Source organism: Antechinus flavipes, chromosome 2 (assembly GCF_016432865.1).
Source record: "Antechinus flavipes isolate AdamAnt ecotype Samford, QLD, Australia chromosome 2, AdamAnt_v2, whole genome shotgun sequence".
Lineage (NCBI taxonomy): Eukaryota > Metazoa > Chordata > Mammalia > Dasyuromorphia > Dasyuridae > Antechinus > Antechinus flavipes.
In genome coordinates, this window is record NC_067399.1 from 430,436,745 (window position 1) to 430,464,438 (window position 27,694).

The 27,694-nt window shown below is 37.8% G+C and overlaps 1 long non-coding RNA gene across 3 annotated transcripts; it reads right to left on the reverse strand.

The window, feature by feature from the left end:
- Positions 1 to 27,354, reverse strand: LOC127550228 (uncharacterized). Of its 3 annotated transcripts, XR_007950800.1 has the most exons (6): positions 27,130 to 27,354; positions 20,494 to 20,580; positions 19,450 to 19,508; positions 5,635 to 5,732; positions 5,154 to 5,251; positions 1 to 2,771 (listed from the first exon to the last, which is right to left on the reverse strand). It is a non-coding gene; the product is annotated as an uncharacterized LOC127550228 (long non-coding RNA). The 3 variants fall into 3 exon arrangements; XR_007950798.1 differs by having other exon boundaries at positions 5,154 to 5,732; XR_007950799.1 differs by lacking the exon at positions 19,450 to 19,508 and having other exon boundaries at positions 5,154 to 5,732.
- Between the last annotated feature and the right edge of the window lie 340 nt (positions 27,355 to 27,694).

Here is a 27,694-nt window from a genome sequence, read left to right on the forward strand (position 1 = left end):
TTTAAAAAATGAGGAGCAGCCTCTCTCAGGGAGACACTGGGTCTTTAACCCGAGCCCCATAAGTCAGGAGGAAGTGCACAGGAAGAAAATAAACAGTGGATGTCTGGATTTTCTCCATCCCTGTCCTGAGCAAGGCCTTCCCAGCCCCCACCCCGCCTAGTCCCACTTCAGTCAATGTTCCTTCCCTTATATGGCCATGCAGGCCTAAGCCAGCTCAGCTACAAGCCAGGAGGGGTGCTGAGGGCCTGCTGCCTGTCACCTGGCTCCCCTCCCTCACTCTGTTCTCATTGGCCTCAAGGTTGGAAGTATTTAATGACCACTGATTTTATGGCTCATAAATAATAACTCCCATTTTAATAGCACTTTCAGGTTATGCTGAACTTTTCCTATATCAACTCCTAGGTCTTTCAAACATTGTTTTCCTCACTTTAGGGAAACTGAAGTCACAAGAAAAGAACAGCGAGTTGCCCAAAGTCACAAAACTAGATGATAGCACAGCCAGAATCTCCCAGATTTTTGTTCTTCTTTTCACATCTTGGGGAGAAAAAGTGAGAGGAGAAAAGGAAAGATCCTATTAATCATCTCCATTTAAAGGGGACTACTAAACTGCCCTCAGGAATATTTAGAGAAGGCTTTTCTCTGCAGACAAATTGCTTTGTTTCATGAAAAGGACCTTAGAGGTTATCTTGTCTGAGTCTCATATTACAGAGAAACTGAACCCATTTCTTCTGACTCAAAATCCAGAGAATATTCCACTGTGTTATTTTATTATATTGATTCATCCTACTGGTGAACAACAGACAATAGTCTATAATAATGGAAAGAACTTGTTCTAGGAGTCTGAGGGCCAGGGCTCTACTTTGGGTACTATGAGACCCTATATAAGTATTGTCCCCTGTTGGGGCATTTTACAAAATAAAAGGTTTGAAATAAATGATCCTTAAGACTCCCTCCATCTTCTAGCTCTACCATTCTCTGTTTCTAATGGCACTCCAGACTGGGACCCAATTCAGGGCATGGAAAGTAGAAGACATTGGTTCTTATTGAACCAATGTCTTATTGAGCTAGGAAGTATGGGTAATGATATTGGAGGAGAGATCTGCAGGAATAAGTGCTTTGTGAATGAAGAATCAAATCCTCAGATTTCAGGAAGAACCAGCAGTACCTTTAGAATCCATTGTGTTCTCTGCCCAGGTGGGAGAAAATAACCAAACGTTTGGCTCAGTTGCCATATTTGGCAGGCAACATGGTCTGATATTAAGAACATGGATCTGAAAAGGAGTTGGCAAAGATGATCTTCAAGCGTCATACCCTTCTACAACAACTTCCATATCCTTCTATTTCTACAACTCTACGTTCTGTGATTCCCACCCTGGCTTTTGCCACTTGACTCAGTTTGTGACCTTAGCCAAATCACTTTTGCTCTTTGAGGAAAGGCAAAAAGACAAAATGATAAGTGACATTTACAGAATGCACTCTACATTTTACAAAGCTTTGCAGTTCTGTGAATTGTGAGAAAGAGAACTAGATATAAGTCAAGATAACAGATTCTCATCTGGACTCTAACACTGAACTTAGATGAGTCATTAATCTTGAACCTCATTTTCTTCACCCATAAAATGAGAGGTTTGGACTAGCGATGTCTAAGATCCAGGTTAGTAGTATGAATAAGTTTGAAATTGGAGTCTCAGGACCTGAGTTCAACTCTCAGCTCTGGCCACTTACTATTTTTATGACCTTGGACAAATTACTGAAATTTCCTGACTCCTACTTATGGCTTTAAGAAGCTATGGCATGTGCAATGGCCACACCCTGGTAAGATCACCTTGGCTAAACCAGATTAAGAGTAACTGATGGGCCTCAGTTCATTGGTGAGTTAGTGGATGTCTATCCCAAACATGTAGAGACTCCTCCCAGTGAAATGGACAGATAAGAAAAAATGTTCCAAAGGCCATGAAGGCAGATGATCCATGGATCACTTAGAGTTTGGTTAATATCAAAGACATCAAGGTCATCCACTGCATCCCAGTCATCAACAGTCACCCTGACTTTTGTTCTGCCACTGGATTTCTTTGTGCAACTTTGCTTCACTTATATCCAGTTCATGCATTAATCAAAACATCACCTGTAATGTTATCGATCATCTTCAAAAATGAAGGCTGAACAACAACATTGAACTTCCCCGAGGCTCAGATTTCTCATCTATAAACTTAGAAAATTGGACTAAATGACTTCTAAGGCCCTTCCAAATATAGACCTATGATCCTATGATACATTTCAAATCTAAAAAGTTCATGATTGTATTTTCTTCATTTTACAAAGAAACTGAAGCTCAATTAGCACACAGTTATGCAGTTAATAAATATCAGAACTAGGATCTAAAGCCAAGTCGTCTCCTAACTTCAAATCCAGCTCCTTTTCATAAACCCATACTATTTTTTTTTTTTACTAAATGCTCACTAAGGTTTTCAGGATTTCAGGAGCCAATGTGAAAAGACATGCCAGAGAATAATATTAACTTCTTACTAAGAGTCCCAGAGCCCCTGGATTCAGTAGGAAAAGGAACTGTTCTCCATATGATCTACATGCATTCTTCCTTCCAGCTCCAAAGGACCTGCTTGCCCAACACCATTTCTTCTTCCTTACTCCTGAAATAGACCACCACAATAAGCCCACTTACGTGATAGAATCAGAATCCATTGGAAGTGCCTTGTGGCCTGGGACAAAGACTTCGGATGAGACCAGATGGTTTCTCTGACTGATGTTTCTCCCTGTCATTGAGGTAGAATTGCTTCAGTCAAAGTGAACTTGGAAAAGAATGAGCGAGGGACAGGGTGGAGAGAAAAGTGGGGAATAGACTTGACAGAGGTAGAGAGGCAGTTAAAGGCAGAGGGAGGGGTGGTGAGAATGTAACAGGAAGAAAACAAACTCTGAAATGTTCCATGGACCAGTCTTAACATCCTGTGTGCTCTCCAAGCAGCTGAGAAACCTCAAGAGATAGAACATCTGTCACCCCAATGTCCTGCTCCTGGGACTCTGCAGCCTACCTCCCCAGGGGTGGAGCCAGCATTAGACAGTGGGAGAGAAAGCAGATGGCTCTGTCTGGCCTGCTGAGCATCTGGGGGAGACAGCCTGTCTCTTTACTTTATAGAGAAGCCTACACAGTAATCCAGTGCTTGGACTACTACCCACGATCCAGTAAATTTAAACAGTTTTATTTGCTCTTTTACAAAATGTGTAAGGGCAGCATAGGTATATGTCCCTATATGAATTCATGTACACACTTGTGTATATGTGCATATATGCATGAGTCCATGCACATCGTGTATATATGTCTTATATAAGCATGTACACACATGTGAGCTATGTCCATTCACGTTCGTGCATTGAGTATATATGATTATTATGAATGTATAGGTGCGTTTCATGTATGTGACATCATTGCCTCTGTGTAGTATACATGTTTTGCACAAATACAAATGCATGCTTGAGGTTACTTTGTTAAACTTTAAAGTACTAAAAATAATGATAATAATAATAGTATATCCATCATTATTATATGCGTGCAGGATATACAGAGGATGCCTTAGATTTTCTAGTCCTCTTATAAATATGTCCCTTTATACATTCTCAGCCCATGCCACGTGAAGATTATTGGGATGTATGAGGGATATGTAGCCTAGAGAAACGCTAAATCTGGAGATATGGTAGCCATCTTCAATGGAGTATGTAAAGTTCTGTTACTTGAAAGAGGGATCAGACTCATTTGTTTGGCTTCAAATGGAAGAGAGAGAGGCAAAAGGGACATTTAAAAGAGACAAAAAAGAGTTTTGTGTCAGGAAAACCTTCCTAATAATTAGGAAAAAATTATTTATACTAAAGTGACTGGGCTACCTCTGGGGTTATGGGTATTCAAAGTTTTCAAATTAAGGTAGAATGGTAAGTTGTTTTGTATATTATAGGGAGAATCCTTTTTTTAGATATGAGTTGAACTAGATGGACTTTGGGGTCCTTTGCAAATCTATGATTCTATGATCCCTGACTAAAACACTTTGTCTAACTAATACACACTCTTGCTTCTAATCTTTCCTCCTTCCTCTCTTTCTTTTTGCTCCAAACATCAATGACAGCAGTGTGGTGTAACAAAAAAGCCCTAGCCTATGAGTCAGAAGATCTAAATCCTACCTAGACCTTGCTACATCATTCAATTATCGGTGAGATCTTGGTCAAGTCATTTCTTGAAGACTGTCTTCTCTCCTTTGTAAAATGAGAGATTAGATAATTTGATTTTTAAGAATCCTTCAAGTTCTAATATTCTGTTTGCCTCTCTAAACCACAGTCTCACTTTGACAACTTCCAGGAATTTGACACTGATCTCATCTGTCTATCCTAACTAGTCTTCTATTTCTCCTTATTTCTACACTACAACCCCTAAATTCTTGCTTCATCCTATAGATAAAATCCTCCCAGGATCTCTAACTGCAAGTTCCTACTGTCCTTACCACTCCAATCTGACCTGGTTGAATATTCCCATCATCTTCAGTCTTTTCAGTCATATCTGATCCTTTGAAGATTTTTTGGCAAAGATACTGGAGTAGTTTGTCATTTCCTGCTCCAACTTGTTTTACAGATGAATAAACTGAGGCAAACAGGATTAAATGATTTGCCCAGGGTTACTTAGTTAATAAATGTCTGAGGCCATATTTGAATTCAGGAAGATGAATCTTCCTAATTCCAAGATCAATGCTTTATCTAGTGTACCACTTAGCTGCCCCAGATATTCTCATAGGAAAGTAAAATATGCTCCTTGAGCTTTTGCCTTGGAAGTTTATCCTGAGTTAGGACCATAGTAGAGTCTTAGAATCTTAGAGCAGGAAGAGACCTGAGAGACAATCTAGTCCAACTTCTTGCCTACTACAGAAAACCATGTTTCCTAGGTGCTCTTTGATTCAATCAGTTGGTCAATCAATAAGTATTAAACACTTTCTAATTGCAAGAGACTTCTTCTAGGCATTAAGAACACATTGTGTCATGAAAAAAGAATGTAGGATAACATAATAGGGGGAGGAATAAAAAAAAATACTGCATTTGGAACTGGGTTCAAATCCTAACAATAAACTTACTACATATGTGACAATATGCAAATCACTTACCATGTCCTGGCCTTCAGTTTCCTCATATATGAAAGAGTTCAACTAGATAATATCTGGGGCCTCTTCCAGATCTACATCAATGATCTTGTTACCTTATGCTATGGAAAAGAAAAGAAGGAAGAAGAAAGAGAAAGATCAAGGAAGGGAGCTAATAGAGAGCTGGGGCTTCAGCTGGAAGGTTCTGCTGTTCAATCGTTTGTTGTGTCCAACTCTTTGTAATCTCATTTAAGATTTTATTGGCAAAAACATTGGAGTGGTTTACCATTTCACTCTCTAACTCATTTTACAGATGGAGAAGCTGAGGCAAACAGGGTCACATAGCTAGTAAATGTCTGAGGCTAGACTTGGACTCAGGAAGATGAATCTTCTTGAATCCAGGACTTTATACATTGTACCACCTCACTGTGTTGGCTAAGATGCAGATCTGGTGCCATAGACTAGGTAGCATCCTAGGCCAGGCATAAGAATAATCACTCCTAACCTTTTTAAGGATCATCAAACAAGTATATTTTTCTGTGGAAGATCTGTGCCCCAGTGCCCTCTATAGTTGTCAATTTCTTTGGCTCCCAGGGATTCCTCCTAAAAGAAATAAAGAAATAATAACCTATCAGATTATTGGTAATGGTAATGTTAACTGTCATTCTAAAATCTTGAGAAGAACACTGAATTTGTAATGATAAGATCTGTTTTTTAATCTGAATTCTGCTGTTTATTAGCTAAACAACCTTACAATTACTTTATTTCTATGGGAAAATAAGAGGTTGACTAGAATGAGTTCTAAGATCCTTTTCATCTCTTAATTCAATGGTCTTTTGAATTTTGTAGTCTTGGTCCTGGTCTAGAGGAAATAAGGCCTGAGGTCAGATGGGACATGGGTCATTGACATTTACTTTGCTCAGACTACAATCAGAAGCTATTTAGATAAAGACACTGTTTTTCTTTTAACATCTCCACAAACCCATCTTGTCTTGCCTTTCCTCCCATTTTCTTCCCAAGTGTTCCATCAACTCCATCTCTACTCAAGCCCAGGCCTGTGAAGTCTTGAACTCCCTTCCCAGCAATGCTCCTAGGCCTAGGACAAGAATCCAGTGAACTGAATTAGGGAATAAAAACTGAGTTTCTCAGGAAGTTTCCAAAAAAAAATCCTTCCCTGCCCTTCCATCTGGGCCCCACAATATTGTCTCTAGCAGGCTGGAAATAAACCTCTAGTGTGACCAGAAGAAAGTCCTGTCTAAATGAGGTGCCCTAAATGTAAAACAGACCTACCAAACTAAGAGAGAAGAGGAATCTGTGGCCTATGGCCAGAATCTGGGACAGAACTAGAAACAGGGAATACCAAAGCTAAGAGGGACCTTAGAACAGAGGATATCAGAGCTAGAAAGGATCTTAAAATATACAATATTAAAACCGGATAATACTTTTAAATTCCTAATAGCCAAATTAGAAGAAACCTTAGAGGTCATCTGTTATAACTTTCTTATTTTACACTTAAAGAAACTGAGACTGAGAAAAAGAAAGTGACTCACATCCTATGGTACAGTGAGTTACTAGCAGAGCCATGACTAGAACCTATGTTTCTTCTTTTCAAGCTCAGTACTTTACCCATTATACTACATTGTTGTGACTAAGATGGAATAGATAAAAGGAAACAGCTCAACTTTGTCCCTGGGAAATAAAATTACATATAAAAAGAAAATAAAATTATATCCTATCTTCTTAGTCATTACACATGTCTTAAATATTACTTATTTCCAAAAAGCCCAAAGGGCTATAACTTTGGCCACATCTGTTATTCAGATGGATGCAAATTCTACTGCCTTGAGCAGTGTCTGCAGATGATTAGTAGTATTGCATTGGAAAGCTCGTTGACTATAAGTATGGCACCAATGAAGCCAGAGATGTTGGTTTCATCTCCACATGGGCTAATTAGTTGACCTTGTCCCTTTATGGTTCTGACAGAATCCTGCTGTCTAACATAACGTCAATAGGCAAAAGTGATGTGAATTTTTGGTGCAGAACTCTCTCCTCACTAAATCCTCTTCTGGACTGACAAAAAAATTACAGAATTACAAAAGCATAAAATTTTAGAATTGCATGGGATCAATCTTAGATAATACAACAGACAGCATCAATTGTTTATTGAATAATCAAATCATAGGCAAAGGAATAATCAATTTGAGTCCTGGGAATCAGAATAAGATACCCACAGAGAGATACTATGAATTCATTCATATATTTAACTACAATAAAATATATTAAACTTCTACTTTATGCAAGTTACTATGCTAGGAGCTGGAAATAAAAAGAAAAAATGGCATAGCTTGCTAGGAAAGATCTTATATTATCATAGGGATCAGATTCTCAGGATCACTAATCCCCTCACACATAGACTCCCTATTGTAAGAGTTACTAACCTGGGGTTCATTAATTTCATATATATTTAGGTAGATAGATAGATAGATAGATAGGTAAGTAGATAGTCAGATAACTATAATTGCTTTTCATTTTTATCCTATGCATTTTATTTTATACATTTAAAAATGTAATTCTAAGAAGAGATCCATAGTTTTCAGTCAACCACCAAAAAGGTTAGCAATGATACAAAAAAGGGTAAGAATTCCTGGCCTATAGGATCACAAATTTTTTCCTTCCTATTTGTCCTTATATGTGCATTCAAAAGAGGACAAAGGAATATAAGGAAACTGTTGAAAGAAATGAGAATATTTGCCTACGAAAGAAATGAGAATATTTGCCTATGAAAGAAAAGATCTTTTAAGGAAACATGAAAAATGGCTTCAAATATTTAAAGATTTCAATGGAGATGAGGGATTAGACATTCAGAAACAGAAGTAATGGTTAGAAGGAAGGAAGACCAAGATTTGAGCTTCATCTAAAAAATCCATCCTAACAATTAGAGCTGCCCCAAAGTGAAATGGATGATATGAAATTGCCTATCACTGGAGGTCTACAGAGGCTGAATAATGACTTGTAGACAATATTGTTGAAAGGATTTCTGCTTATAATTGGTTTGATAATTTCCAAGATCCTTTACAGCTTTAAGTGCCCCCCCAAAAAAATGTATGCCTTCAGACACATTTTTTTGTTTTGTCATAGAACTATGTAACTATACACATATATTCACATGTGGTCCATATGGCACATAAAGGAAGAGAAGAAAGAAGTAGCCTTACTTCATAGCAAAAGTGAATAGCTGGGAAGAAAAACCTGGCAAAAATTCTGGAACAACAAGAGGAGGGAGATACTCAGAGAAGAGTGAGATGGGAAGATGGGTCAATGGAATGCTTACGGATGTTCATATGCTTCTCAGCAGCTCATTCCCACAGCTCCTGCCTCCCTTCTGTGTTCTCTTACCCCTGCCCAGAGACTCGGGATCACAGTCCTCACACGCTCCCAACTTCCTCCCAAGGGGACAAGTCCTGAACGGGTCCTGGCCACAAGGCCAACAACCCACAGAACACAGCCTGAAGACAGAAGCAAGATGTCTGTGCCTGAGGGACTGATATTGACTGGGCCAGTTCTGAATCCAACTCAAAGAAGTTGAAGATGAGAACCTAATCCAGGGAACAGAGCTGAAGGTGTTTGGAGGGGGAGAAGAGAGGAGAACTTAAAATAAAAATATCAGAGAGAGAATATTAGAAGCATAAAGGACATAAGGGACCTATAGTCCACCCTTCTTGCTTTATACATGGAGATATTGAGGCCCATAGAGAGGAGAAAATGGCTTCACAGTGAGTTCTAAAATGAATTTCACAGTAAGCTAGTAGCAAAGGACTTCTTTGGACCCTGGGTTTCTGACCTATGGGCTAGGGCTCTTTCATACTTTGCATTGTATGAATCAAGAAAGATATTTAACTTCTCTTGTAATTCAGTTTAGTCATCTATCAAATAATTAGATTAAACTGAATAGCCTCTGAGCCTCATTGCATGCCCAAATCGATGATTCTATAATGATTAAGATATGTTCTTTATTAGATAGCAAGCATCCTCAGAGCCTTGGCCTCTCAACTCTAGTACTAAATTTGGCTAAAGTGCCCTCTGAAAAGTGTCTCCTTTTCTTTGACAGTTTTAATAAACAGAAAAGAGAGAAGCAAGGAAAGTCATGGAAGAAATCAAGGACACAAAAAAATGAGCTTCCTTTTCCCTGGAAAGACTCAACATGTCTCTTTCCAGAGAGAGCAATCCAACGACATAATTGTTGTACCTCTGCCAGGGTCCAGATGTCCTTGGTTTATATTAAAAATGCCTTTTCTCAGTTGTGTCACTCCGTCATTGTTAAGAGTAGCTGGATGGTTTCATACATACCATATTTCCTCAAATATTCCTTCCTTCTTTTTCCCAACCATGCTTTTACCCACATTTTTACTATAAAAGGAAAGAGGGTGGAGTGAGAATTATGAGTGCCGTGAGAATGGTATCTGTCATCTTAATTAAGAAAAAGCTCACATTTTTGAAGCATTTAAGGCTTACAAAGCATGTTACATTGGCAGTCTTACTTGGTCCTTGCAACAATTCTCCAAAATAGAGAATGCCAGTATTATCATTATTATTATTATTCCCATTGTAAAAATGAGAAACCTCAGGCCTCAAAGAAGGAGGGAACTAATTCTCATAAGGTTTGTTTCTTAAAGTAAAAGTGTTAGGATTGGAATCCATGTCTTCCTATTCTGACTTCAAACTCTGCAGCCTTTTCACAATATCCAGTTATTTCTTCTTTAATCTATGAATATCATGCTTATTTTTCTCCCTGAAAATTTTCCCCAGGACTCCAGTCTGGGTGAAAGAAGAACAGGCCTAATCTTTCCTTTGTAAAGCAGCTCCTAACATAATCAGGCATGTTAGCTGCCTACCAATACATCTTTTCTCTAGCCTAAACAGTCTATGTTTATAGATTCATAGATTGCTAGAGTTCACAAGTTTATACATCATTTGGCCTAACTCCCTCATTTTCCAAAAGAAACTATTGAAGTCCAGGATAGTGATCTGAATTGTGCAGACCCCATGGCTAATTAATAGCAGAGCTGGACCTTGAATGCAGGTAGCTCAACTCTAGGCTAGGGTTTATGTTCTTTCCACTGGTCACAGATGTTCCTTCAACCAATCCATATTTGGTATTGTTTCAAGTCCTCTGAAATGTTGATCATTGACTGAAAGGATAAGCTGTCACTTTGTGTTTCTGGTCCCTGTCTTCTGCTTCAACCCTGGCTATTAGTTCAGTATTCTTTCCATTACTACACTTTTCTTTTTCTTTGTTCTCTTCTTCTCTCTCTTTCTACTTTAGCAACTTGAGTAAAAATCTGGGAAATCAAGGTTATGACATCAAAAATACACTACGAAGTGGGGTAATAAGAGTTAGGAACTTAAGGGAATGGAGGAAGTAAGATCTCTTTAAATTTCTTTGGCTTTGTAAGTGACACCTCAACTTTCCCCCTCTAAATAGCTTTTGGCCCTTCCTGGGACCAGATGCAGGATGTTTGGAAATCATGTTGTAAATAGGATTTTTTTTAAGAGCCTGCACAGTTTCAGATTCAGAAGGAATCTATAGAAGGAAGCTCGTTTTTCAAAGGGAAGTGGAATAAAAAGAATGAGAAAGAAGAAAAAAAGGTGAATCTGGAAGAAAAAAAGACCAAAATGAATAAGAGAGAAAAGAAAACAGAGAAAGAATAAAGTAAGGAGGGTGGGGAGAGACAGAGACAAGCAGAGACAGAGACAGTGACAGACAGAGACAGACAGACAGAGAGTAAAGAATAAGACAAAGGAAGAAGGAAGAAATGGAAAATAGAAAAAAGAGAAAAGAAAGATTAGAACAAAAGAGGAAGAAAAAGGTGCAGAAAAGAAGAAAATGGGAAGATAGACAAGGAGAATGGAGGGGGAAAATGATAGGAAAAAAGAATGTGAAAAATAATGTATATAGGTTTGACAGTAAGGATATGAAAGAGAGAGAAGAAAATAGGAAAGGGAAAGAGAAAATGAAAATAGTAGAGAGTTAAAAAGAGGAATGGAGAAACAAAGTAAAGAAAGGCAAAGGAGAGAATATGAGGGAAAGAATGATCACTAAAGGAAAAAAAAAATAAGGAGAGAGGGAAAGAAGGAAGAAGAGAGAATGGGGAAAGAAGCAATGTGTAAGGAGAGGAAAAAGAGAGAGGGAGGGAAGAGGCAAGAAGAAAAAGTCGAAGAACAAGGGAGGGAACTTTGAGGCACACGGGCCTAAGCAAACCAAATCCTGAGCTGAGGAGCAGCCTTCAAGCTCCCTAAAAATAGCTCAGCCTTTTACTATCCTACAGCTAGCAGCAGAGGAACACTTGGCCTTTTATGGTAACAAAAGTGGCAGATTTCTGCAAGAGAAGAATAAATGTCTCAGCCTGTATGTTGGAGACAAGCCAAAGGACCTGGGGTGGGAAGGAGGTGGGAGAGGGAGATTTCAAGGGTGCCACTAGTGAGACAAACATGTGTGCAGAGCTTGCCCAGTAAAATCCTAGTGACTAATAGAAAATTAAAATCAGTCACAGTTTCCTTTGCCTCTAAAATGACAGGTTGGACTAGATGGTGTCTTAGGTCTATTGAGACTGGGAATTCTGAGGTATGTTATGATTTTGTACAGATGAGGAAATTGAAGACCAGAAAAAGGAACTGACTTGATGAGGTTCAGATTGAATCAATTCCTGGGTCTCATGGACCATTCCCAAAGCTCACTTAACCAACAATGTAGAAAAGAAAAATGAGAGAGGAAAGAAAGGCCAGAAGATAAGGGGAAAGAAAGAAAGGGAAAGGATATCATAAAAGGAGACTGGGGAAAGAATGGGATGATGAAAAATGACATTAAGAATAATTAGGTGATCTAAGAATATTAACTAGGTTACTATTAAGGTGAAAGATTCCAATTAACATAGTATATCAAAAATAACAGTGGATTTTGATGTCTAACAATGTAGTTTGAGTTTTGGTTCTGAAACATTGTATATGGAAAGATCACTTGACCTTTCCATTCAATCTACATCTAGGACCCCTCTCTCCGTTTTTATATATTGTCTCTTCCTATTAGAAAGCATGCTTTTAAACTGTGGATCATGCCTATATGTGGGGTCATGTAACTGAATGTGGAGGTCATAGAATTATGTAAATATTTATATACTTATATACTGGGACCATGTAAATATTTCTCAGGTTAAAAGGGGTCATGAGTGAAAAAAAGTTTAAGAAGATCTGTGTTAGAGTAGAGATTGACTTGCTTTTTTATTTGTGACTCTAGAGCTTATCACAGTGTTTAATACCCAGTAAGTACTTAATAATTTTCTTGCATTCTTATATTAAGTAACCATCTTTATTTATTCTATGTAAGGCAGCAAGATAGGACAGTGGATAGAGCACTGGGTCTGGAGTCAGGAAAAACTGAGTTCAAATGTGACCTCAGATACTAACTGTGTGATCCTGGATTTCTGTTTGCTGCATTCTTTTAATCTGTAAAATGGGGATAATGATAGCACCTATCTCCCAGGGTTGTTATGAGAACCAAATGAAATAGTAATTCTATAAGAGCACAGTGTTTGGTATAAAATAGGTGCTATATAAATATCAATTATAAAGATGATGTAAACTGAAGCAAGTGACTTCCTCTCTGGGTCTTAATTTTCTCTTCTGTAAAATAAAAGTATTGGATAATATGATCTCTAAAACTGTTCTATTTTAAATCCTATAAAGGAGTCTTAGAAAAAAGAATGCCCATGGGTTTGTGAGAGAGAAACCTGAAATGTCAGAGCTAAAAGATATCAGACCATAGAGCAGAAAACATTTAATCTAAAAGGGACCTCAAAGATAATCTAGTCTCACTCCTTTTTCTTCAGAGAAGAAATCTGAGGTTCAGAGAATGGAAGTGGCTCCCAAGGTATTACAGTAAGTCAGTCATGGAGTTTGAGCTTAAGCAAAGGTTTGCTGATACCCAAATTAATGTTCTTAATGCTCTTGTCTCCGCGACCTCCTCAGACAACGTGTATATGAATGTGAATGAATGGAAACTGAGATTAGGGCTCAAGATCCAACTCTACTATTCTCCTATGTGCCCTCGGTCTTTACTTCTCCTCTCTTAACCTGTTTCCTCATTTGTAAAAGTAGAGAGTTGACTTTTTGTTGCTGTGCAATGTTTTCAATTATCCCTGGTTTTTCATGACTCCATTTGGGGTTTTGTTGGCAAAGATACCAGAATGGTTTTCCATTTTCTTCTCCAACCCATTTTATAGATGAGAAAACTGAGGCAGACAGTGTTAAGTGACTTGCCCAGGGTCACAAAACTTGTAAGTGCCTGAGATCAAATTTTAACTCAAGTCTTCATTACTCCAGGCCTGGTGTATCCACTGTGCCACTCAGATGGCCCCTAAAATTGTTTCTAACTCTGTCCTGTGATCATTAGGTCCTAATGGTAAAATTTCAAGAAAGAGATAAAGGATTTTTTTAGGGAAATGGGGTGAGAATTGTACTTTGTAAACTACTTGTACAGTAGGAAAGGCAGTAGCTCTGGAATTAGAGAACCTAAATTCAAATCATGCCTCTGATGCTTACTACCAATATGATGCTGGGCAAGTCCCTTCACATCTTTTGGCCTCAGTTTCCTCATCTACATAATGAGGAGGGTGAGCTAGGAGGTTTCTGAGGTGCTTCTAGCTCTGTAATTTTATAATGCTGAGCCACAGTCTTCTCCTTCTCCCCTGATTCCTATCACAGACCTCATGTTGGGGTTAACTTTGGGAAATTGTGCAACATTGTCCAGAAGCATCAGGGTTCACCCTGAAGGCCAAAAAAGAAGCTCAAACATGAACCACCCTCTGAGAAGCAACTCTAAGTTTGGGTTCTATAAGATACAGCCAAGCTTTAGGTCCTGAAGGCAGAATTAGGGAGCAGAAAAGGGAATGGGATTACAAGCAGGAGACATGCTATTCTTTCAGCTGCATTGCTGACAAGCTGTAGATCTTTGGGCAAGCTTATCTCATTCCTTTGGGTTTTTATCTCCTTATTTCTCAAAGAAAAGGACTAAGGAAAGGAGGCTATGGATTATAAGTGTAGGAAAGTTTCTCAGAATCATAGAATGTTAGAGCTGGGAAAAACCTTAGACAACTTTGAATTAAACAAACACTTTCATTTTCCATTTGAGAAAACTAAGGCTCAGAGGAGTAATGTATTTAACCTAAGGCCACACAGCTAGAATTAGAGCTAGGCCTGGAACCAAAGCCTTCTGTTTTCATACCCAGTTATCTTTCCACTCCATACTCTAGGGAACCTTCTAGCTCTGATAATCTTAAGATTATTGGACTTGATATGGGTCAGTTCCCTTAATAGAAGAAATACATGTTCAAGCTGTCTTGTTCCATCACCACCACCCTCTTTACAAGGATGATAGCCCAACAGAACAAGAAAAAGAAATTCTGGAGTTTCATAGTTGTGCCACAGAAAGAAATCAGTCACTTTCCTATGAGGTGCCAGCCATTTTTGGCCCCTGGGGAACTGACGCTGGATTACAATGCTTGTATTACTATAGGAATATGAGTGAACCCACTTAGTAAAAGTATGTTTTAGAGCATGCTGAAATAAGCAATATGAGAGATTGCCATTTAAGGACACTGACTGAAACATGGGTGCGCTATTTTGGGATATAGCCAAGAGATGATTTAGGAAGTGTAATCTCTGGGATTACTAAAAACATTCTCCTAAATGGGCAAGAAGGACTAAGTCATATGGAATCAGAGAATAAGAGAGTTCAACTATGGGGTGTGGGAGGACAATTTAGAACATAGAATATAAGAGCTAGAAGGGGCCTTAGAATATAAAATGTTAGTTCTGGAGAGATCCTCTGAGATTTATCTAGTTTAATCCTCTTATTGAAGTGTAATTTAAAGATTGCTGGAATGTAATCAAGAGAGACTGGGTTCAAATCCTGCCTGAAACTTATTGGTTATATGATTCTAGGTAAGTAACTAAATCTCCATGAACTTCAGTCACTTCATCTATAAAACAGGGATAAGACTTATTATAATCGTAGCTTTGTTTGAGAATCAGTAAGATAACATATGAACATTGTTTCATAAAAATGTATTGCAGAAATATCAGACATTATTATTATTTACAAATGAGAAGGCTGAAACACAGAGAGACAAAAATCACATTAAAAACCTTATTTTCTACTAGATTTGAATGTCTCTTGTCAAATGCCAGAACTCAACAAGGTAGAATCATAAACCCTCAGAGCTAAAAGAAACTTAGAAATTCTCTACTCTTATTTTTTGTTTTACATAGGAAGAAAGTGAGACTCAGAGGAGACAAAGAATTTTTTTTTTTTTGGCAAGGCAATTGAGGTTAAGTGACTTGCCCAGAGTCACACAGCTAGTAATTGTTAACTATCTGAGGCTGGATGTGAATATAGGTCTTTCTGACATCGGGGCCACTGCTCTATCTACTGCACCATCTAGCTACCCCAGGGACAAGGAATTTGATCAAAATGACAGAAGTATTATATGGCAAAGAAAGGACAAGAATTGTGATTTCTGGACTCCTAGCTCTGGGTTCAGCTTCCTAACATGAAGCTGTGAATACAAATTATAGGCTTTTTCTTACATGTGTTTACTGTCAAAGTCTCTGAAGAAGACTTCTGAGGAGGAGATTTATGGACTCTGAACATCCAGAAATTTTGAAATACTTGACTTCCTTTGTCTATTGAGAAAAAATACCCTTGCTATTGGATACAGATCATGAGCTGACCCACTCAGAGATCCACAAGGCTCCTTTAAGTCAAGAAGGGCTGAGGAGGAAGCCTGAGTTACTGCAGCATAAAATAACATAATATTAGTAGCTCAAAAATAATAATAATAATAATTTTAATAAAAAATAAAATTTAATTTAATTTTAAAAATTAAAAGATTTTAATAATAACTCACATTTCTATGGTAATTTACAAAACACTTCGACATCCAAAATCTCATTTGAATCTTTTTATAGTCCTACAAGATAAACAAGGCAGGAATAATTATGTTATAAATTATTATTATTATTATTATATTATAGACATTACATATATAGGTTATATATGTAATGTCTATAATATAATAATAATATTACATCAATCGATCGATCAATAGATAGATAGATAGATAGATAGTTACCAGAAGAAAATCCAAAAGGCCCAGTGCTGAACACCATCCTTAGGAGTGTCTCTACACTTTGATCAGTCTTCAGTGTCCAGGGCAAGGGACCCTGAGGTTGAATCTCTGCAAATTTTAGTCATTGCCTCAGACTCCAAGATAGACCTCCCTGTTCCCTCTGTGATTGCCAACTGTGAAACAATGCAAACTGATGAGGATCTCATGATGTTGGGAATATCTCTGCTCCCCTTTTCACTCTCAGGAACTTGAAATAACCTCCAAAGAATGAGCATTATCATCCTTCTGTCCTTTTTTCTAATTGGTCCAAATTTGAAGAATTATGTGATGTTCTTCACTACTCATTTTAGAAGGGATAATGACAAACTGGAATGGTCCCAGAAGAGAGACCAGGATGGTGAGAGGGCTACAACCCATATAATTCAAGGATCATTTGAAGGAACGGGATGTTTAGCCTAGAAAATGAAAATCTGGGGAGGGGGAGAAAAGGAAGAAAGAAGAAAACAGAGGTTTTCAAGTATCTGAAGGGGAATCCTTTTTCCACTTGCCTCCAGAAGACAGAACTAAGAGCAGGGGAGGGATGCTCCAGATACCTTTTGACTTGATAAAAAGAAAAATTTCCTTTTACGTAATTTGAGTTGTCTCTGATGAGTTGTCTCAGGAAACTGATTTTCTCAACCCTGGAAATGCTAAAGTAGAAGCTATGTGATCATGCAGCAGGTATTCAGTGGAAGGCCAAGAGATGGGTGCAAATTCTAACTTGTAACAGATTAAGCTAGGTACCTTCTTGAGGTCTCTTCCAGTCCTCATAGTCTAGGCTTCTCTATCCTATTTCTTTCTTCTCTACACCACCTATCACTTCCTCCTCTCCTGCCTCTCAAAGCCAATTGCTCTTCTGTGCTCCAGCCTCTTCTCCCAACCTCTCTCTAGCTCTATTGACATTCTTCCCTTCCTAGGCCTCTGGCCTATACACCCACACACTGATGGGAAGAACTTACTGGGAGTGGGAGGGAGAGGAGGGGGAAGGATGTTGGGGAAAAAAGGGGGGTCATCTTGACTCTAAACTAAAAGCCTTGTTGTGATCTCAGCTGGGGGCCACTCCCAGAATTCCACAGCAGGCTCTTTCCAGAGCTTGAAAGCAAGGTTCCTGAGAAGGCTCCTTTGGTGCTGTTGATGAATTGCATTCCAAAAAGAGGGTGGATTATTTAGAGGGTAAGTTTACCAGAGAACCTCAGATTTATAAACAGGCTCAGGCCTCGGTGGCTGTGTGCTGTTGGCCAGGAAAAGGAGAGTAACAAGAAAGGCAAAGAGCAGGTTTCAGTAGAGGCATAAAAGAGAGAGGAAAGAGAGAAGAGAGAAGGTCCCAGAGAATCCCATGGGAGGGTTTGGGGCAGCAACTGGCTGAAAAATGGAAGCTCAGTATCTGATTCAGTATTCAGTATTCAGATACTGAAGTCAGTATCACTGGATCAAGAATCTTCAAACAATTATGATCCAGGAATTCTTAGGAGGAGACAAAGTGACATTAGATCATAGATTTAGAGCTGGGAAAGAACCCAGAGGCCACCTAGTCACACCTCTCAGTTTCACAAATAATGAAATTAAATCCCAGAAAGATTAAGATCTAAGGTCACATGGAGAGGGCATGAAAAAGGCTTGGAACCAAGGCCCTCTGTTTCTGGAGCCAATGCTCTTTCTACTGCACTGGGATTTGGAAAATACCGCCAAACAACAAAAACAAAAAAAAAGGTCCAGCTGTCTTTTAAGCATAATCCTTAATTTTCACCATTGCTTTAAAAGAAAGATATACTGAGATGATGTGGTTCCCCAAGTAGCACCAGGACTAGACATCCAAATGTACCGATTGCCAGTTTATCAGAAATCATGATGTTTTTCTGAAAAGTAGGAACACTAGCACTTGAAGACCTTCTCCCCCTAGCTAAGTTCTCTACAATCTATGGGACCAACAACAATATATTCTTAGGTGAAATAGATGAAAAGTATTTGGGAATACTTTTGGGAATATTACTGAGGGAAGAGAAAAGTACAGAGTTTTATTTGTTAATATTGTTAAATTTATAATCTATGGGGGGGAAAAGAAGTCTTAACTTTGACCTCTGAGAAGCTTTTCTCAATGCCTTATCAGGAACTACCAAAAGAGTTATGCCTACATCTCTCTTATTGCATCTGTTACTCTCTAAATACCAAATCCTGAAGATACAGCAATGAAGATTTGGAAGCACATTGAAGTAACCCCTCTAGTCTTTTTGACCAAGTCTCTGGTCTAGTGAAGATGTGCTTGGGAAAAGGGGATGTGCTGTGTGAAGCTCAGGGATAGGAATAAAGTTGGACCATCATTTGTTAAAAATTATTAGCTTGGAATTGTGCAAAAAAAAAAACAATAAAACTACAGTGTTCTTAGTTCTTTGACTTAGAAATTCTACTACTAAATAGATAGATAGCCCAAGTTGCTAATTGATAAAAAGAAAGGTTCTATATAAATCAAAATATTTACAGCAATGCTTTTGGTAGTAGCAAAGACCTGGAAACAAAGCAGATGCCATCAATTGGAAAGTGGCTAAATAAGATATAATGCATGAACATAATTGTTTAATTTCTTTGTATCCTCAGGGTTTAGAACAGTATCTACTGCATTATAAATGCTTAAATAATGTAACAAACAAGAGACACAGAAGTCAGAGAACAGAAGACTCATATGAACTGATACAAAGTGAAGTAGGCAAAAATGGGAAAACAATAGACATGAGGACTGCAACAATATGAATGGTAAGGATAATAATCAAATAATAGAAACTGCTGTGAAATCATAATGATAATGTCTGGGCCAAAAAAGGAGGTAAAAGAACGTACCTCCCTCCCTTCTTTATAAAGAAAGGGACTGTGGGTATAGAACACTACACATCAGAATTTTTCCATGTATTGGTGAGTTTTACTGAATTTTGTCCTCTTTTTAATTATATTTTATAGTTTATTATTATATATTATAATTTTTCTATTATAAAAATAGATCTCAGAGAGGAGGAAGAGAAGGGGAAGGGAGGGATATGTTTGGATGTGTTAAATGTGAAAATAAATTTATCCATTAAAATTTTTATCTTCTACAAAAAGATAATTACCTTAAGAAAGCCACTGGAAAATCTTGAACCATCTCTTCACCAAATAAATATAGGTGAGCCTACACATAAACACAGAAATACATATGCACATACTTTCCCTTTCAAATCTGATAGAGACGACAAAACTTTGATAGCATAACAAGCTATGGACCAACAATTAAAAGACTTGGGTTGAAATTCATGCCCTACCAATGACTTGCTATGAGACTTAGGGCAAGTTATTTCTTCCCTTCAAACCTTCCAAATTTCTTTCTTCAAAGTTGAGTTTCTGTTTTCTAAGTTCCTTTCTAGATCTGACATTCTGTGATTCTAGATTGAGGAAGAGCCAAGTATGCATTGAAGAAAACTTTCCCAACTTCAAACTATTGCAGCTAACAAAACTCTTTTGCAAGCCAAGGTTTAAAAAAAATAAAAATAAAAATAAACCTTAATCATCTACAGTAAATGAATCATCATCTACTGATGAGAGGAAGTTGGGAGCTGAATCACCCTCTTCTTGGTTCCAGCTATGTGTAGGGACCTAGTCTGTCTAGACACATCTTTTAAGGAGGGGCATCATGGGCTCTTTCCCCTGAATTCCTGATACTTTCAGCTTAGAAGAACTTTGACTCATTTTTTGCAATTGCATGAGGGAACAAAGAAGAGGTCTCTGCAGCTGGGTCACACATGTGCAGAGATTCATCCTTCACATGTATGTGGGAATGTATGTGCATGCTAGCATGTATACATATGGCCACACATATACAAGGCCTAATATGCACCTTTGTCCAAGTATACTAAGAGTCAGTCAGTCAATCTATTAACAAGCATTTATTAAGCATTTACTATGTGTCAGACATTATGCTAATTGCTCTAGATATGAAGGGGGCAAAAATACAATGGTCTCAAAGAGCTTACCTTCTAATGGGATAAAAAAGTGGTAATTTACATGTAAGATATACACAGCATAAATAAAAAATAATTTGAGAGGGTCAGGAAGAAGAGGTCTCTTGGTTTGAATTGAATCTTAAAGGAAACCAGATATGGATCTAGAGACACACATACCTGAAGATGCCACACAGCAATGCCAAGACTACAAGGATTTCTTCACTTTCATCCCAATTAATTGACAGTGGACATTGAATGGTAGAGCTGGAATAATAATAATTATGATTATAATAGTAAATATAGTAATAGCAGTATTAAGTAGTAATAATAATGATAACAATACACTTTCATAGTAATTGGAAGAAAATTAAATATAAAATAATTATAGCATAATAGAAACATGCTTAGTATGTTTCCCAAACAAAGAAGAGAATGAAAATAAAATGTATAATGATAGCTAACATTGTTATAGTACTTTATTGTAAAGCTTTTTAAAAAGCATCATTTCACATGATCCTCACAACAGTTCAGAGATAGATCCTGTAATCATCCCCATTATACATTTGGGAAAATGAAGGCTCATAAAGATAAAGTGACTTGAACATGGTCATTTAAATGGTTTCTCTTGATACCAAGTCAAGGACTTTTTTCTCCACTGTGCCTTCTAGATTTTTTAAAACCTAACATTCACATAGAACTTTTCTCATTCTCCAAACACAAAATACTTTATGTGTTATATCATTTAATCCTCAAAGCAGCCTTGGGAAATATGCACAAGTATTATAATAATCTTCATTTCCTAGATAAGGAAACTATGGCTCAGAACAGTTAAATTCCTTGACTATGCTCACATGGCTAATAAATGAGATATCTGTACCCAGATTCTTCCTAACTATTACTACTAGCAAACACTACTTCTGTCTCACATTATTTCATTTTTTTTTTCCTGGAGAGCACCTTCAATCTAATCTCTGAAGTTTGTGCATGGAAGTTTCTACCTCACTTAACTCTTCCTCACATTGTTAACAAATGTGAAGGGACTTTTGAACACTAAATGTTAAAGCCAAAAGGGACTTTCATCCAAACCTCTCATTTTACATATGAGGAAACTGAGGTCCCGAATTATATAGTTGGTTAATGATAAAACCAAGATATGAATTTTTTTGCTCTCTGAGTTGTTCCTTTGGTTCAAACTATAGTCCAAGGATCATAGAATCTCCTCAAAGTAACCTCAGAGTTCACTTAATCTAGCTCATAATTGAACAGGAATTTTTTTTAAAATTTCAATAGTACTTTATGTTTCCAATTACATGTAAAGATAGTTTTCAATACTGATTTTTGTAAAATTTTGAGTTCCAATTTTTTCTACCTCCTTCTATACTTCCACCCTCCCAAGATACCAAACAATCTGATATATTATGCATGTACAATCATTTAAAACATATTTCCATATTAGTTATGTTGTGAAAGAAAAATCAGAATAAAGGGGAAAAATAATGAGGGAAAAAAATCAAAGGAAAAAAAGGTGAAAACAGTATACTTCCAACTGCATTCAGTCTTCATAGTTCTGTCTCTGTATATGGATAGCATTTTCTATCTCAAGTCTATTGGAATTGTCTTAGATCACTGTATTGCTGAGAAAGGCTAAATTTATCACAGTTGATCATTGGACAGGAATCTTAAGGACAGAATTCCTGGCAATCCAAGCTCTGACTGAAAAATAGTGACAAAGGGAAGTCCTACTTCTATAAGGAGATCACTCTATTTGGGGAAGGGTCTGATTGGAAGGAAGCTTTTTACCAAGAGTAAATCTGCCTTCTCTGCAATGTTTTATCTATTAGTCCTAGTTTTATATTTTGTGACAGATTAAATCTAATCCTTCATCCATATGACAACTCTTCAGATAGTTGAATGCTATGATCATCTTCCCCATCCTCTCATTAAGTCATCTCCAGACAATATATCCCCAGTTCCTTCAACCAAGCCTTATATGGCATGAATTTACAGTCCCTGAGCCTGTTGTATTTTATTGGAAGAAGACAAGGTATGGGAATGAAAGGACCAATGAAAGGGGAAGTTTTATTGAATAGATGGGGAGTCTTAAAGAGAAGTGAATTTCTAGCTTGAGAATCTCAGGTTATGACTTGTCTCCATTTCCTCCATGGCAGACATTCTATGTTCTAAGGTCTCTTTTAGACCTGTTCTTCTGTGTTCTGTGCACTAAAATCATGACCATACAATTAGTTTCTTCCTCTGGAAAATGAAGAGTTAGGATAAATATTTGGAACCTTCCAGTCAGATTATTACCAATGGCAACAAAGAAGGGGAAGAGAACAGAAGAATCTTCTGGCTTAGGCTCAAAAGATTTCTTTAGTTTAGTGATTAAAGGACTATCTCCATTCATTTATCTGACAAGATTGCTAGAAAGGTCCCATAAGCTTAATTTCTGGACAGAACATTTTATAGAACAAAAGTCTAGAAAAATAACATTTTACTAAATTAAAAAAATACATATATGAATTGCATTTCTTTTGTTTTAAACACATTTAATTTTGATAATAGCAAGGGTTTCAAAAATTGGATTTGTTTTTGACCTCTGGACATCTAAGAGTTCTTGCTCATTCTTCTCATTACTGAAGCTGCTCTCTCCAAGGTTATCCATTACCCTTTTACTAGATCCAATGTTCTTTTTTTTAACCTCATCTATTTGATTTCTCTTAAATTTCTTACAGAGTAGAGCACCACTTTCTCCATACCTTCATGAAACTCTCTTCCCTTGGCTCTTCTAAATATAGGCATTGCTTATGGCCCTGTAATCTTTTATCTTCTCTACAATCCCTCTATGGAATCTGCTGATTCCCATGACTTGAAATGATTTCTATATAAGATACCTGATAATCTTTTTCTCTAGCCCTAACCTCTCTCCCAAGTTCCAAGCCCAAGTCTCTAATCCAATCTCTGACTTGTAAATATATCTCCCTCTATCTGTCCCTGTGGCCCCTCAAATTCAATGTGTTCTAAATCGAACTAATTATCTTGTCTTCTACCACCTCCCCTTTCTCTTAATTCCCCTGTTTCTATTAAAAGCATTGTCATCTTTCCAGGCATTCATGACCTAAACCTCTAAACCCTGGGTATGAGGAAAAAGGAAGAGTCTAATATTTGACAAATCATTTTGTTTCTTTCTTTACAATGCCTCTCACATCAACCTCTCCTTTTCCATTCTTACTGCCATCATTCTAGTTCAAAGCTTCATCATATCCAATTTAAGCTATTGCAAGAGACTCCTAACTGTTCAGTCTCCCTCTCTGACCCTGCCATCCCATTCTCTTTCCAATCCATCCAGAATATAATGACAAGATTAATCTCCTTCAAGCTGAGAATCCTCTGATCACATGCTCCCTGATCAAACAGCCTGTATCTTTTAGTTGCCAGAAAGAGACTTAACTCCTTAGCTTGACATTGAAGGCTTTTCTGTAATCTGTACTCAATTTACTTTTCTAGTTCTATTTTCCATTGTTTCCTTATATTCCAGTAAAACTAAACTATTCACTATTCTTTGGAATAATGATTCCAGAGAACTACATGAATCCAAACTTTTGAACATCCCATTCTTTTCACTTATAATACCCTTTCAAATCCTCCAGTCTCATCTATAAAAACCTTACCCTACCTACAAAGTTCAGAGTCTATAACAGTCACTTCAATTAAGTCTTCCTTTATTATGCTCCCATTCCAATTAGAAGAGATTCTTCCCTCTCTTGAATTGTAATATTTTTAATACTTTCTGCCTCATATTGGAAATACCTGTATATCTGTCCTATTTCCTTTAATGGATGTTTTTAAATGGAAAAATGGAAAACATTTATTAAAACTGTGTATTTACAAAACATTATGCTAAGTGCTGGGGAAGATAGCAGCTTCCATCCTCATGGATCAAATAGGGGGAGAAGGTCTATGCATAGAACTATAATGCACAGCATTATACACTTAGTTTAAGAGAGAACAAAAGAAAGTATAATGCAAGAGTGGAGAGCAAAGGTTGTTACTCACCCTGGTATGAAAGAAGACTTCAGAAGGAGCTGATCTTTCAAGTATGGACAAAAATGCAATAAGAAAAGAGGGAAAGGAAGGTAATTCAGGTATATGAAACATTCAAGTAAGAACATAGACCCACAAATAGGAGCAAGCTCATTCATAGGGGGAAAAATTATCCAATTTCACTGAATATTGAATTTATGGATAGAAGTATTATGTGCTAGAGTAGCACTAAATTGTCAATGACTTTGAATGCCAGATAGCAGACTAAAAGCTTCCTGAGAAAAACAATTACATTATTCAACTTTGTATCTACTCGTCCATAAGAAGATGAAGTAATAAATAATAAAGTTTTCAATACAAAGAACTGTGTAAAAATGAGTTATCGTATATACTCCTTTCTAGGCAAGTCTGAGGTCAGATTCCATAGTTAAATGTACAAAATCTGGTCAGGAACTAACAAATTGATTTTGAGACAGGGAAGGAAAATGGTCTTTTTTAAAAAAGATTTATAAAATCATAACATATAGAACATTAGAGTGGAAAGAGACCTAAAATAATGGAGTATCAGAGTTAGAGGGGATCTTAAAACAAAAAAAAAATTAAAAAGAGGAAAAATAGTCTTAAAACAAAGAATATCAGAATAGGACAACCTAACCAATAATTTAATAATAATCCTCTTCTCCCATTTAATACATGAAGAAACTGGGTTGCAAAAGGGGAAAATGAAATGGCCAAAATCACACAGTAGAATTAAGATTAGAAACCACATCTTTTGACTCCCAGGACAATACCTGAACTAGAAAGGCTTCCAAGGCTCTAAGAGTAGAGTTAGAGGTGGTTTAGTGCTGGTGCTAATAAATCAAGCTGTCTCAAGAAGGTATTTTAAGGATACCCAAGAAGGTTATGCACAGGTAGTTCCTTGGGGGTTCAATGGTGAAGGGAAATCCCTCCCCCTCCATTCAGAAGGAGGTCATTGAGACTAGACTACAATGGAAACCACTGAGAAAATCCCTGAGAGATTACTCAATACCTGTACAAGATTCTACCTGTCACAGATTGCATACTTAGAGGGAAGAGTGAGCTCTAAGGGATTCTATGCCTGGCAGCAGCTTTGGGTTCCCTCCCAACACCAGCTTCAGTTCCTCTCTCTGAAAAGCTCCAAGAAAAGGCTGAATACTGTTCTCTGGTTTTGGAGGAGCCAGAAGGATCCCAGCCTGTAGCTTGATCCAGCCTGAATTACCTTTGTGCTATTGTGTAACATAGGGGAAGCCCTGGAGATGACTTTCCAGAGTCCTTCCTATCTTGTCATTTCTCTACACAGGAGAAACAGAGCTTCTTCAGATCTCTTGAGCCATCAAAACAAAGGAAGTATCAAGAGTATTGAAACACACCCAGCGCTCTTCACCAACAGAATGCCCCAATTCCTTGCCCCCAACTCTAACACCTTTCACCACAATGTCTCTTCTCACCCTATGCCTTCACCCCTAGTCCTATAAGTATCCTGAATCATACTCACCTATAGACCCTGAATCACCTTAACTTTGATTCTTATACCCTTCCCCCCAATAGACGTCTGTCCTGAAGATTTGGCCCTGTTCCTTGTTATAAGAGTTAAACTTGGAACAAGGAAAACCTGGATTCAAATTCCATCTGACTCTTAACTATGTGACTCTGAGCAAGCTTCTTAAATTCTCTATGACTCAATTTCTTAATCTTTATGATAAATTGATTGTAATCAATGGCTTTTAAGATTTTTTTCTATCTCTATTATCTCTATGATTCCTTCAACCTAATTTCTTTGTCCCTAACACTAACTCTTTCAACCTCATATTCTTCCCTCTCCTTTTCACCCTTAGCCCCATCCCTTAAATCCTGCTTTCATTTTCAGTCCTTATTCATATAATAATCCCTATCATATGTTTGCTCTATTTTTAACTCCCCTCCCCCATTTCTCTTTCTCATCCATCCTGAACCTTTTGATCCCAATTGTAACTTACCACACCTTACTATCCCACATTCTTCATCTAACCACAATGCCTCATCCTAAACTTATTGTGCTACAAACATTCCTTGCCATGACAGATACATATTCTACTTGGGTAGTCCCTATTTAAAGAAAAGAAAATTGACTTTTAACAACATTTACAAAAGGAACAAACCTTGACAGACTTTGGATCTTTATTTGGGTTTTATAAAACATGGTCATAATATCTCCTAAATAATTTCTAGCCTAATTTCTCTATCATCCTAAACTCCTCACACCAGTCTCATGTTACTCTAATGTTTTCTTGCTCACTGTGGCCACAGTTGTAGTTGTTCCTAAACATATACAGTGAGAAAAATTCCTGGGTGTTAAAAACTATAAATGTTTAATCTCATTCTGTAGCAAATGTGTCCTTTATTACTACCCTATGCCCATGAGTCGTCTTTCCCCCTATCCCCCTTGCAGCTTCAGAAACAATACTTTTAAGATATATGACTCCTTGCCAGGCTTTTGGGACTAATAATGAGATAAAATCTGTCTGAGAAGCTGAAGGAAGAAGGGTGCTATTAGGCATCAAAGGGTTGAATTGGTGGAGGTCATCTGGCCAAGGAAGGTGGTATTTGTCTAAGACTGTTAAAACTCATTTTTAGGGAAACCAGAACCTTAAGAACCCAACAGAGACAGAGCAAAACGAGCAAGGAGCAGAAATAGAGAGTTAGAAACTTCATGGTAGAAGACAGATCAGTCTCTATCAAAGTCTCCTCGTTCCTTATCCTGTCAGGACTTACCTCTGTGGTCAAGGTCATGGCCTTAGCTCCATCCTGGTCCCACCCAGCAGGGATGGGCTGCATCTGGCATTCAGCAGGAGAGTGGGGGAGGAGGGGGGCTTTGGAGTGGGATGGCAAAGGAGGTCATCCCTTCTCTTCAAACTATAACTGCCACTGGGACCCCAAAGCTTCCACCAGCGCATTTTTAAACAGCTGCTAACCTGAGCCCCCTTCCCCCCAAACTTCTTCTCGTTGTCTCCCCAGCTAGAAAGCCCCTTTCTTCGTTTTACCTTATATGAGCTGAAAGAGGAGTCCAGGAGGCCTGAACTCCCTCTGTCCAGCCCTCCCAGGGCCCTCATTGGCCCTGGCCTGGTTCATGTGACCACCTCGCCTTGACCTGCCTGAGTTGGGGGAGTGTTGGCTTTACCCCCTAAGGAAGGAGAGCTTGACAATTTTCATATTTCTTCTAAATTTGGAGATTTCAGACAATGCTGGGAGGTTTGGCTCAGACTGCCAAAGCCCATGTGGAAGTCATTAAGTCAGAGAGGGGGAGGGAAGGAGAGGAGGAGGAAGGGAGGAAGGGAGG